At 52.1% G+C, this 14297-nt stretch overlaps 1 protein-coding gene across 3 annotated transcripts in view; it reads right to left on the reverse strand.

Annotated features, from left to right (window-relative positions):
- Nucleotides 1–14297, reverse strand: part of DGCR2 (DiGeorge syndrome critical region gene 2) — a 68963-nt gene that overhangs the window by 48921 nt on the left and 5745 nt on the right. The gene's annotated exons all lie outside the window — the stretch shown is intronic.

Genomic DNA, 14297 nt, shown 5'->3' on the forward strand with positions numbered 1-14297 from the left:
CATAGGAGCCAGCAGTTACTTGGCCAGTAAGTAACATGGCAAGATCTGTGTTTTAAGCCAGGTAAAACTAGCAGTGGTTTCCAGAAGCAACTATAACAGGGGACCAGGTGGAAATAGTAAACAACTCTGCAAAAAAGCGAGGGGCCAGTCTCTGCCCTCCCTGCCTGGTTTTTGAAGCTTTATTTGCACCTGGCTGCTTTTGAGCCCAGGCAACAGAGCACTTGTGACAGTGCACACAGGGGTGCAGAGCTGGAAACAGTTACCGCCCAGCCCTCTAGGAAAAAGCCGTGGGCTCCTGAACGGAGTGCGAGCAGATCCACGGGGGCTCTGGAGCAATGGGGAGCCCTGATCTGTGAGAGAGAGGCCTGTGCGCTGACCTGGTGGCTCAGGAAGGAGAGACAGAACGCAGCTCATGACAAACGTGCGCTGCGACGCGAGTCCCTCAACGCCCTTCCTTCTTTCCGAATCACTGTGCTTGAACTCAGGAAGGAAAGGCAGTGTTAAGGCCCCGAGCCCTGCTCCAGCGCCGCCTCGGGAATCAGGGCCGGCGAGCACCCGGACTCACCCGGGAGCAACCACGCCGCCCCCTCTGCGGCGCAGACGCCTGGGTCCTGTGTGGCTGCGGGGGACAGGTCGGGGCACCTGGGGAAGCGGGCACGGCCGAGAGGGGCAGGCCAGAGGGAAAGGGACTATCCAGTCAGCGCTCTCTCCCCTCGCTGCAGAAAATCCATCAAATACAGCTGTAAAAAAACAGCCTTTATAAAATGTACAACCCTGGTCCAACAGTCACAATGTTGGGTTTGTAAAGGCTTTCAGCCACGACGGAGTCACAGAGAACCAGATGAAACTGTCCACCTGAAACGCCTGGAACAAGACGGTCGAGCGAGGAGAAACCACCTACGGTTCTCCCCAACACGGGGCACCAGGCACGGGGACAGCTGGTAACGGAGCTTCAGCGACACGAGGGAAGAACTGTAACTGCTCAGAGGAACGGACAGTCCACACTGAGGGGTGAGACTCAACCCTCTCGATGGCTGCACAACAAGCAGACACAAACCAGCAAGACGGACACGACCCGGCGACGCCATCAACCGCCCCGCCCCGCCCCGACGCGACACCCCAGGCAGCAGAGACCCCGTCCTTGCAAGCGCACAAAGGACATTTAACACGACGGCCATTAAACAAGCCTCTATAAATTCATAATGATTCAAAGCAGACCAAGCACGCTGTCTGCCCACAACTGAACTACATTAAAAATCAACAGCAGAAAAACAGCTGGGAAATCCCCAACCACTGGGAAATAAACAAAATGATTAAGTACTTCAAATTAATGAAATTTCGTGAGACACAGCTACAGCAATTGTCAGAGGAAAATGTACAGCGTTAACTGCACTGCGTCAGACAACGAGAAACGTCTCCAAAGACCTCAGCTTCTACTTTAAATAATTTAATTAAAAAAAAAGAGCAAAGGGAAAACCAAAGTAAGCAGCAGAAAAGAAATAATAAAGATTGAAGTTGAAATCAATGAAGAAAACAGAAAAATAATGAAAACAAAAGCTGGTTCTTAAAGATCAGTAAAACATCAATTAACTTACAGCCAGACTACACAGGAAAAAAAATAAAGACCATAAAATACCAATGTCAGAAGAGAGGTGTCCTCACTACGGATTCTACAGATATTAAAATCATAAGGGAGAATAATAATAATAAAGAAATAGTCTGAAAAACTTTATGCCAGTAAGTTTGACAATTTAGATGAAACAGAAAAACGACATGAAACACATCAACAGCCAACGCTCACTAAAAAAGCATCAATACTGCAAAAACCTGGTGGCCCACACCCCCTTCTCCAGCGCACGGACGCGCAAGCACAGAGACCGGGGCAGAGTAGATGAATAATGGGAGGCGGAGGGGTGTGGGATGTTTCGAGTGTTCTTTTTCACTTTTATTTTTATTCTTGTTTTTATTTATTGGAGTAATGAAAATGTTCAAGTTGATTGTGGGGATGAATGCACAATGACGATACGGTGAACAACTGTACACTTCGGATGACTGTATGGTATATGAACATATCTCAATAAAATTACATCAAAAACTAAAATCAATAAATCAAGAACTTAAATAGTCCTACAACTATTAAATTTGACTTTTTAGTTAAAAACCTTCACACAAATGATTTGAACCTTCACACAAAGAAAACTCCCAAGCCAGATGGCTTCACTGAGAATTCTACCAAAATTTAGGAAGAAAATACTAATTTTACACAAACGCTTTCAGAAATCGAATTATTAAAAATCACCACTGACAAAAGCATCAAAAAGCTGAGGGATCAATCTACCAAACAACGTGCAAAGCTAGTACACTGAAAATCATACAACATTGCTGAGAAATCTTTTAAACAACTAAATATATAGAGATGTACTACATTCATGGATCATTGGCTCAATTCAGCTAAAATATCGATTCCACCCAAACTGATCCACGGTTTCAATGCAACCCCAACCAAATTACCGGAAGGCACACTGGGGAACACGCCCCGGTCAAGATGGTGGAGGGAGATATTTTAGGGTGCCGTCCCCCTACAGAAGATTTGAACAACCAGCAAGAACCGGCAGAAACAACTTTACCAAAGTTCCAGAAGGCAGTGAAAGGACTGCGGTAAGCGGTGAGCATGGAGCCAAGAAAAAGGATTGTTGAAAGTGGCAGGAACTTGTGTGCCATGGCTGGCTGCCCTCCCCTCATCAGCCCGTGCTCCCCGTGCAGATCCCTGGTCCCGCTGCAGGGGCAGCAGTGGCCCCGTGCACACGCTGGGAGCCTGCACGTCTGGCCCGGGCTGTCCGGTGGTGGCCTGTGGGTGTGTGGAAGGCGGCTCACGGAGCTCTCCTACGGAACACTGTGGAGAGCGGTCAAGCTGTGCTGCCTGGGGTGAGGGGCTGCTGGCTGGAGGACACAAGGTGAATCGCCCGGGACCCTGAGGAAACTTTCCTACGGAAGAAGGGACATTTGTGTCCAAGTAAAGGGGGGAATCCTAGGGCCAACACACATGCCCAAGACAAGATGCATGTGGAGAAAGGATCAGGGAGGCACTCATGCCTTGGCCTGGAGCCATTCTCTAAACTCACTGTATGGACAAGCCCTGAAGGAGCGCACATGCACGGGGCAATCTGCGAGGAAGGGGAAAGGTGTTTCCTTTTATATATATATATATATACTTATTTATTTACTTACTTATTTTTGTTAGCTCCTGGCATTCAAGGAAAGCTCTGTCATAATACTACCTGGATATAAACTTAAGGAACAGACACTGTAGAGTCTAAATTCCAGTGATAACATTAAAACATCAAAATGTCCAGGTCTCAACAAAAGGTTACAAAATATACAAAGAAAGAGGAAGTGATTGTGAGAATTAGATTAAGTTTAGCTTTCACACAGGGTGGGGGCAGCTCGGGAGAATGGCAGAGGGGCAAGAAGCCAAGCTATTATCAGTGGCCAGTCCTCCTGTTTATCCACCCACTGTCTTTGCAAGGTGGAGACTGGGGGAGGGGGTAAATATTCCTTAAACAGCCTCATAAGTGGTAACCAAACTAGCTCAGACTGGCTCTGCAGTTTAAGAACAAAGGAAAGAGGGGTGGAGACTTGTTTCAAATGTTCCAGGTTTGCACAGGAGACTTTTTTTTCAAATGTTTCCAATTTGGGCAGGCTGCATGTTTCAAATTTGCACGGGCTAGTTAGGCTTGTCGAATAGAATGTAACCTCTGGAGTATCAGCCACTGGAGAAACAGGGGAGGGACTTGCGGTTAGGTGTAGGGATTAAACACTGCTGGGTCTATTGTTCTGCGCGCCAACTCCCCACATTTTGGTTGGGCACCCGTTCTTGCAAGATTGTGAATAAATTCTTTTCTTCTCCACAATCGGGTGAGCATTTATTCCTTTTAGGAACAGTGCTTGTTTCTCACAGTGATGGCCCAGAAAAAGGAGAAGATTAGAGCATTAAAAAAAAAAAGAAAGAAAGAGCAACTAAAGAGACAATGACAATTAAATGCAATACATGATTCTGGATAGGATCTAGGAAAGGAGGAGAAACGACTCAAAGGGACATTATTGGGACTTATGGAAAAACCTGGAATATAGACTGTAAACTTCATATCAAAGTTAAATTTCTTGAACTTGACAGCTTGCACTTTGGGTGGTGACATAAGGGAATATCCTTGTTCTTAGGTAACATGTGTGGCAGTATTAAGTGTTCAAGGGGAAGGGTTCAGAAAATGGATTGGTAAAAAGATAGGTAATAGAATGATAAGGCAAATGTGGCAAAATGTTAAAAGTGGTGGATCTGGGTACCTGGGATTTGTGTACTTCTCAGTATGTTCTCTGGATGGGGTTTGTATTATTTTCGGAACCAATTAGTAGGTTTGAAAGTATTTAGAAAGTTAAAAACAAAAACCTTGAACAGGCACTTCAGGAAAGAAGATATCCAAATGGCCAGTCAAGGAAAAAGTGCCCAAGGTCATTAGTCGCCAGGCAAATGCAAACCTAAATCATGGCATCCTGGCCCGGCACACCCTCCGGAACGGCTAAACTGAAGAGGGCTGGTGTTGGTGAGGGTGCACAGCGACCAGAACACTAGGCACCCTGGAGGGAGCGCCATCTGGTAAAACCATCTTGGAAACCATTTGGCAGTACCTACCGAAGCGCCACACACGCCTGCCTTCTGTCCCAGCCTACCCATCCACAAGATACAGAACCAGCTAGAAATGCAGGGGAACATTTCTAGCAGCACCATTTGTAACGGCCCAGATGTCAAACAACCCGAGGGTCCATTAATGCAACGGAGAGTGCAAGTAAACTGCAATATATTCATGCAACGGGACATCGTATGGCAATGAGGATGTATAAATGACAATAAAACAAGCGGATGACTCTAAGAAACACAGGGTTGAGCAGAAGGTGGCAGACAGAAAAAAATACATGCTAGACGATTCCAAGTCTAAAAAATTCAAGGACAGGCCAGATTAACCGGAATTGAGGAGTGTGGTCACCCTGGGAGGTGCAGCGTGAACCTCTCTCCCTCCACCTGGTAGCTGGGCACCCTACGTAGTCACTTTGTGAAAATTTACCAAGCTGTGCATTTTGACTTGTGTACTTCTCTGTATGTATGTTATGCTTTCATTAAAAGTTTACTTCAAAAAAGAAAAAAGAATTCCAGGTTTTTTTTTTTTTTTAACTTTCCAAAATTCAGATGGAAACTGTGCCAGTTTGAATGCATTGTGTCCCCCAAACGCCATTATCTTTGGTGTAGTCTTGTGGGGCAGACGTTTGGTGCTGATTAGATTTGCTTGGAGTGTGCCCCACCCAGCTGTGGGTGCTGACTCTGGTGGGATACTCCCATGGAGGCATGGCCCTGCCATTCAGGGTGGGCCTTGATCAGTGGAGCCATATAAATGAGCTGACAGACAGAGGGAACTCAGTGCAGCTGAGAGTGACGTTCTGAAGAGGAGCAAGCTTGCTAGAGAGGAACGTCCTGGGAGAAAGCCATTTTGAAACCAGAACTTTGGAGCAGACGCCAGCCACGTGACTTCCCAGCTGACAGAGGGTTTCCGGACGCCAGTGGCCATCCTCCAGTGAAGGTACCCAGTTGCTGATGTGTTACCTTGGACACTTTATGGCCTTAAGACTGTAACTGTGTAGCCAAATAAACCCCCTTTTTATAAAAGCTTATCCATCTCTGGTGTTTTGCATTCTGCAGCATTAGCAAACTAGAACAGAAATAGAGTTTCAGTTTGGCCAAGCAACTTCAGAAGGGAAGAACGAAGCTCGAGGGCCCACTACCTAACTTGAAGACATACCTGACAGTAATTGAGACAGTGTGGCGTGAAGATCAAGGTGGAACAGAATGAAGCGTTCAGAAACAGACCCACACACAGGGGGCTGGTTTCTGACAAGGTGCAGAAGCGCTCCAGCAGAGAAGGGGCAGCCTCTCGACCAGCGGGGCTGGGCGACTGGACATCAATGTACAAAAGAGAAAAGAACTTTCATCCGTTCCTCCCGCGACAGACAAAAACTAACTCAAAATGGTTCATAGGCCTAAATGTAAAACCTACAGCTACAAAATTTCTAGAAGAAAACAAAGGGAAAGATCTTTGTGCCCTGGGCTAGGCAAAGATTTCTTCGATCCATCTGTCAAAAGCCTGTTCCCTCAGAGAAAAGCTAGTAAACTGGACTTCATCAAAACTAAGAGTCTGTGTCCTTCAAAAGACACCTTTAGGAGACTGGCAACTGGAAATCTCTCACACTACTGATGGGAAACAATTGTTTGGAAAACAATTTAACAGTTCCTTAAAGAGGTGAATATGCACCACCATATGATCCCGCCATCCCACCCCGAAGTATTTACCCAAGAGAACTGAAAGTGTGTGTCCACTCAATGACTTGCACGCTCGTGTTCACACATTTCATTTGTAATAGCCATAAACTGGAAAACACGCAAATGTCCCTCCACAGGTGAATGGATAAACAAGCTGTGGTAGAGCCACACAACGGATGCCACCTGGCAGTAAAATGAACTACTACTACACACAGTGACATGCACAAATCTCAAAATAATTACGCCGAGCGAAAGAAATCAGTCCCCAAAAATGATATGCTGTATGAGTCCGTGTATAGGACAGTCTGCAAACGGCAGAACAATGGCGATGGTAAACACACTGGTGGCTGGAGGGTGCGGCTATGAAGGGCTGGCAGGAGGGAGGTTCACGGGCGTTGGGACCGTTCTGCACCCCGACGGTGGTGGTGACACCAACCTAGACACGCGTTAAAATTCTCCCCCCTCCCCACCTGCCGCGTGTGCCAAGGCGCACCCTCCCCCCGACCCCTTCCCACATGCCCCCGGCCTGACTTCTCCTCGCCTGGTTCTGACGAGCACCCCCACCCACCCCTCCAGCTCTCCTCTACCCCTTCATTCCCTCCATCACAGCCTCGTATAGACCCATCTTCCAGAGCAGGGGCCGGCAAACTTTTTCTTCAAGAGCCAGATAGTAGATGTCTTCAGCTTTGCAGGCCATACCGACTCTGTCGTCTTGACTCGGCGCTGCCAACGGAAACACATGTCCAGACAATGCGTGGACACATGGGCGCGGCTGTCCCAAGAACACTTTACTGAGAAATAAAACACGCTGGCCAGCCGCAGGATGCAACCTGGTTCTGGAGCGTCAGTGTGGGGACATATCCTCCTCACCTCACATCCCTTATACCCACCAGCAGCCCTGGGAAGTGCTTACTAACTGCACTGTGCACGGATCTTCTTAGGTTCCTAACGACAAGGTCCGCGCCCCCGATGCACCTGCCGTGCAGGGGCTGCCCTGACAGCCATCGAGCCACCTGTGTGGGTCACTCACACCCTGCAGTCTCTGCAGGCCCCTCCTCTGTGCCGGGCCCTTCTCCAGGGATGGGTCCAGTGGAGGGGACGCTGGGTAAGAGGCAGGGGACAGACACGGAGCCAAGCACACGGTACACGGTGGGACTCCAACGGGCCGCACGGCATTACTTTGGCTCCTCGTCAGCACTCCTGTGCTTTTCCTTCTCAGTCCCTCCCTGTCCCTCTATAAAGCATCCAGCACAATTTCTGCCACATACAAAGTTGCTCAAAACTGCTGCCCCTCTTCCCGTCCTGGTTTTGCCAAGGCACGTCCTGGGCTACTTCTGGAGATAAATGTCTCCTCACTGAACGTAAACCGGGAGAGAACAGGCCAGCTCTTCCTAGCCGACAGATCCGGGAAGATTTCTAGAAGAATCTCTGTCTTCCTCTCGCACAGCCGTCACACAAAATAGGAACTCCCATCAGGCCAGCAGTGCTCGGACTTTCCGTTACTGAGGACCCCAAACAGATTTTGTTATGAGGATTTTATCTATTTATATGTACTGTATCAGAAATTAAAAATGAGAAATTTTTAAAATGCAAGAATCCTAAGCCTATCCTCAAAAGGTTAAAAATAGAATCACCCTATGGCCCAGCAATTCCACGCCTACATATCCACTCAAGGGAACTGGAAATATGTCCACACAAAGACTTGTGCATAAATGTTCAGAGCAGCGTTATCCTTCATAGCCGAAAGAGCTACGTGGATAAATAAAATGTGGCATATCCCTACCATGGAGTGCTACCTGGCCACAAAAACGAATGACGCTCTGATCCATGCTACACACCATGGACTAACCCTGAAAACATCAGGCTAAGTGAAAAAAGCCAGCTGCAGAGGACAACACATTTCCAGCAAGATGAAATGTGCAGAACAGGCAAATCCACAGAAAGTAGAAAGTGGGTGCCTACGGCTGGGAGGTTTGGGGGGCAGGAGAAGTGACTGGTGATAGGTAGGGCATTTCTTTTTGGGGTGATGGAACAGCTATAAAATTGATTGTGGTGATGGTAGCACAACTCTGGATATACTAAAAACCAGTGAACTGTGCACTGTAAATGGGTGAGTTGTGTGGTGTGATGGTTTGACACTGTGTGTACCGCAGAAAAGCTCATGTTCTTAAAGCGAATCCATTCTGTGGGTGTGCACCTACTGGGGTGGGACCTCCTGATGAGGTTATTTCCGTGGAGGCTGCCCCAGGGGGTCTTTATCCTCTTCCTGGAGCCCTTTGTAAGAGCATGAAATAGAGAGAAAGACACAGAAGCTGCCAGGGAGAGGAGGACACACACAGACGTCCAGAGAGGAGGCCACCGAGGCAGAAGCTGGAAGCAGTGCGACCCGGGAGAGAAGGGAGGGCCTGGGCCTTGCTGTGTGACCGAGGGGGCACCAGACGACGTGGTGATGCCTTGATGTGGACATCTCCACGGCCTCCGAACTGTAAGCTTGTAAGTTAATAGATCCCCACGGTAAACACCACCCCAATGCTGGTATACTGCATCTCAGCAACCTTAGCAAAGGAAACACTTAGTATGTCAATTACATCTCAATCAAAGTGTCATCAGAGAGAGAGAGAGAGAGAATCCAGCACGCAGCCCATCCACCGTCAAAGCCGTGACGCCATCACACGCCAAGCAGCCTCCAGAAGACGACCCTGAACACATGAGAGGACGAGGGAAAAAGGCAGGTCCCATCCTGGGACAGGTCATGAAAACAGCTTTGAGCTCGGGGGCTGCTGCTTTAGACCACGCAATGTCTGGGAAATAGAAGATCTGTGCCCTGTACAAATCCAGAAGTCTCCGCAGCATAGCCTCCTTCTCTAGGTTCCCTTTCTCCCTTGTCAGCAAGCCTCGGCCCTGTTTTCAGTTATGTAAACTGCACTGTCTCAGACTGCGGTGTGAGATTTAGCGCGTGGCACAAGCTGTGTGGAATTGATTTCTTCTCCACGTTTGCCCACAGAGAAGCCAGAGGCAGCGAGCACACTGGGGGAAGGACACGTGCCCACAGGCCCACTGCTAAGGAAACGAAGAGGCTTCCAGCGAACAGCAGCAGGGACGTTCTGTCCCAGCACCTTGCGCTGCCCACGGCCGACTCCGTGGGTCTCCACCAGAGCCCTGAGACGCAGCCCCCACCCTAGGGGGTCTCGGCTTCTCCGGCTGGGCCTCGAGCGCTCCGACACCCTTCCTGGGCCCACCCGCCCCAGCTCTCAGTCCGCCTCTCCACCGGCACTAAGGAGAGGGTGATTTATCGAGCAGCACACATGAAAGCACCGACAAGGCGGAGACTGCGAGCACCGGCTGCCGTGCCCCATGGCATCGAGTGGCCATGAGGGCCTCAGGGCAGCTCCTGGGGTCTCCCCCAGCCAGCCCCACGGGACCTGGGCTAGCAGCTCCCTTCTCTGGACACTTTCGTAACAAAATAACTGAAATACAAACGGAGGGCATCCCCGCTAAGCGGCCTCCTGAGGCGAGGTGCCCGTGTCCTCAGGGAAGGGCTTCATCAGAAACCCGACGGGGCACCAGGATGGGCAGGACCAGCAGGGTGGAGAAGCCTCACCCGGCGTTCGCGGCAGTCCACCTGGAATCCTTCTAGAACGACCCGGAACGGTTACACACTCCCCTGCCCTCCCTCCGACTGTGCTGAATATCACCTGCCCTTTCTGTGAACCTGCCCAGCTCCTGGGGTCCCGTGCACGACCGTCCCTGCGACGCTCCCCTGCACTGCTCTGGCCACTGCCCAGCAGCTGTCACTCCTGCTGGGAACCTCCCTGCCCTCCCTCTGGCTTCCAGGAACCGTGGATGACAGATGAGCTTTGACAGAGGCCCACGGACCAGTGACAAGACAAACCACTGGCCCCACCCCGGGGAGCACTGCAGCCCCCAGCCCACCGCATCGCTGCACCACCTGCTCAGGCTCCCCGGGGCTGTGTGCCTTCACCTGTGGGGTGGGGAGGGTGGGGTTCCTTGCCCTCCTACCCTCCAGGGTGGCCCTCAGGCCCACCTGAGAAAACCAGCAAACCCAACTGCTCCCTGGACTCCCCAGCAGTCCCCTGCACCCCGGGACTCTAAACCACTCTGAGTGCTCCGGCCATGCAGGGGCTCAGCGGCGAAGCCTGGTTCCCTCTGCTTGCTGCTCCCGCAGGAGTCAGGGCTGGCACGAGACGGGTACAGCACCTGAAGGCCCAGCTGGGAGGGGCAAGAGACCACCCAGGCCGGCGATTCCCACAAACAAGGCCCAGCGTGTGCGAGAGATGTGCACGGTTCACAGAAAACGGAAAGGACTGGGAGCCTTTTTGATCGGGAAAGATGAAAGCTAGCCCTGAGGCTTTTACTCAGTAGAAGATGGGTTAAAAGCTACAGAGTAACCCTGCCTAGCACAGTGGGCTCCCCTCGCAGGGGCCGACTCACCCGCTCAGGGTCCACGTCCTGGCGGCAGCCGGTTCCCGGGCACAGCTCGGGGGGTTCCACCGGGAAGCCAGCACAGCGGGGCAGGAATTGGGCTAGAATCAGGGGTGGCCCCTACCAAGCCACCCTGAGTTCTGCTGGGAGCTCCTGGGTGTGCAGCTAACTACCCCTTCGGGTGGCCGCACCCCACCCTTCTGTCTCACCCACGTCGCCCTTGCAGAGGCGGACGGCAGGGGACCGAGGAACCAGCGCCCCGCAGAGGCCACCCGACGCCCAGGGGGCCAGGCTGGGTCACTGAGCTCCCCGGTCACCCCTCCACAGAGCGGACAGACCCACCAGGGGACAGGGCGGGCGGCGGGGAAGGCTGCCCCACGTGGGGAGTGGCAGCCACGTTCCCCAGGGGGACGCCACACCAGGACGAGTGACAACGCCCGTACGTCTCCTAAGTGCAGGCAAGGAAGCCATCGCCCGTGCCTCGCCCCTCGGATGCTGTCAGCCAGGGTGGCAGGCTGCCTGCCCTCCCCCTCCCACGCCCCTCAGGCAGGGTGTCTGGGGGAGGAGGTCCCCACTTCAAATAAATTTTCCTAGAAAAGGGGGTGGAAAATGGATCTGACCCTGGAAGATGACAGGAGAGCAGAGGCAGGCTCACTGGTGCTTCTGGGGGCCACACGGCACTTTCAGCACAAGCGCAGCGACTCACCATCGGCCTGCGTGTCGCGGGGGCGGAGGGAGGCTGAGGGGGGCCCGGGTCCTTGGAAGTAACAACAGGCACCAGGGCCCCCGAGGTCAGCCCTTCCGGCGGCCCCAGAAGAGACGCCGCCCAGGCCGGGCCCACGGTGCCGCAGCTGGTGGAGCCGGGCCCTCTCGAGGGACAGCCCTGGAGCAAAGCAGGTTTCTGAGTGTGGACCTTCCACATTGCCAGGAGTGAGCCAAGCGCCTGGAATTCATGATTATATTTACAACCTATGGACAAATCTGTTAATTCCTCCAACAAACAAGTCTGGCACCTCCTCAGGGGCCAGACGCTGGGTGGACACGAGCGCGAGGAGCGGAGTAGGAAGGACGAGGCGTCTGCCCCCGTGGCGCCCAGGTCCTAGGAGGGAGGAAGTCTGTGCAGTCTCGGGGTAGGCAGAGTTCTTGGAGGAAAACAGAAAGCACTAACCATAAGAGAAAAAAGTGACAAACTGGACTTCTCCGTGTTAAAAACCTCTTTCGTTAAAAGCCCAGTAGACACACAGGTCAACAGAACAGTCCAGAAACAGACCCACACAAATACAGTCGATCCATTTTTCACAAAGGTGCAAAAGCAATTCAGAGAGAAAGGATAATCTCAGCACACGGTGCTGGGAAACTGGACATCCACGTGCGAAAAAGTGAATCTCAACCTCCCATTGCACCCAAACGGGTCAAACACCTGAAAGTACAAAACTTCCAGCAGAAAACACCGAAGAAAATCTTTGCAAATGCGGATTAGGCAAAGGGTTCTTAGACAGGATTCCAAAAGCACACTCTATAAAGGAGAACAAGGTCATGCACTGGACTGCCGTCAGCTCAGTGGTGGCGGGAGGGGCTGCGCTGGAACCTCGAGGTGGGAGAGCCTCTGGCCTCAAAGTGGCACCGAGGAAAGTGGGGTGGGTTTACTCTTCTGGATCTGGATTGTGATGCTGGTTACATGACTCCAGGCACTTGTCAAAGCTCAAAGAACTCTATACCAAAAAGTGAATTTTAATGGATTAAATTTTTAAAACAGATTTTTTGAAGTACAGTTACGCTAACACATGGGAAAGCCAATGACTGAGAGAGAATGCGTGCAACATTGGCATCCAAGAACTTTTATCCAGAATATGTAAAGAACTCCTATAACTCAATAATAAAAGGGCAGTAAACCTCACTGAGAGAAAAAATGGGCAGAAGACTGAAACTTACACTTCTCAAAAGAAGATGTATGGATGGAAACAAGGACGCGAAGAAGGGGTCAATGTCCTCAGCCTAACTGCGCCCACGACGAGGCGCCACGACCCAGCAGGACGGCGGGAGGCCCAGCGGCAGCGAACGCTGTGAGGCTGAGCAGCGGCTGGAACTGCCTCACTGATGGGAACGGGAAACAGCAGGACCGCTCTGAAGAAGCACCTGGCGGTTTACAATAAAACTAAAGCTTGTTTCATGGGTCACTCCACTGCCCTCCGAGGGCCCTTCACATCCCTGTCTGGGCCGGTTTCCCCACAGACATCGGGGTCACATCTAACCGCCACAAGCACAAGCCAAGTATGGGGAGGTGATATTAAAACAGAGTAGAGTAACCCCGATAGGAAAGCAGGCCTGGGAAACCGAGGCACCCAGGGGAGACGGACCCACGGCTCCTCCCTGGGGCTGGGAGGGAGGACGGCACTGGGGTCACCCGCAGGTCACCCTCACAGAGCCTGTCCTCGATGGGCCTCTTTAGCCAGCGTTTGCAGATGATGTTCAGAGCCCGAGAGTTTCCTCTCGTGCTTACTTTAGAACTTAGAAAGAGATAACACAGCCAAAAACAGTACCCAAAAACTAGGGTCCCTGTTGGGGTTAGCATGATACTGCACGCCAAGTGCTCAGCAATGAGGATGACAGAAGCGGGGTGCGGGGGGAGAAGGGGGGAAGGGGGACCCAGCCCGGCTGAGAAACACGCTGGCCGGGACAGGGACGAGCCCAGCGGCTCCAGCACGCCGTGTGAGGTGCCTGAAGGGGGCTCGCCTGGCAACGGGGAGCAGGGAGACGGGGGGAAGGTTCACGAGGAACAGGCAGGACGAGCAGGGGGAAAGAGCCCAGGGGGCCCAGTACCCACTGGCCGGTGCGATTTGGGAACGTGAAACCCCAGCTCCACCGCGTCTGGGCTGGGCGCCCCGGGCAAGCCACGCGAGCCTCAAGCTGTTTCCCCACGTGCAAAGCAAGGCTAGCGCCCGCTTTCTGAATAAACAGACTGCACAGCTCAGGCTGCAATTACAAAGCAAAAGCATGCAACGGCGGCTGGCTAGAATTTCACAATGGCTTTTTGTGTGTTCTACCCACGTTAGGGTCACCTTCCCTTTTTTGCAAGTCAGGCCAGTTTGTTTCATATAGTTACAAGAAATTTCCTTTAAAATACTTTTTTCCTGCTCGTTTACTTCTACTAATGTGCCTTGAAAGGTGACACATCACATGGTTCAAAGCTCACCGGTCCGTGCAGAGAGGTGAGGCTGTGAGAAGAGCAGCCCCTCGATGGCCACCACAGGCTGTGAGGGGCTGACCTGCTCATTCCCCGACGGGGAGCCGGCGCCAAAGAGCTGGCCCGATGCCGGGGTCCACTGGAGCTGCGGGGGGAGCCGGAGGCCGTGGGGACGGGGGGCCATGCTGGGCCCCGCTCAGGAGGGCAGGGACGGTGACTGCCCACTGGCCACCACCCACCCCCATCTGTCCATCCCGCTGTGGGATCGCGCAGGAGGCAGAGTGCTTGGGCAGAGAGTCCCCAGCG

This window comes from Choloepus didactylus, assembly GCF_015220235.1.
Source record: "Choloepus didactylus isolate mChoDid1 chromosome 23 unlocalized genomic scaffold, mChoDid1.pri SUPER_23_unloc1, whole genome shotgun sequence".
Classification (NCBI taxonomy): domain Eukaryota; kingdom Metazoa; phylum Chordata; class Mammalia; order Pilosa; family Megalonychidae; genus Choloepus; species Choloepus didactylus.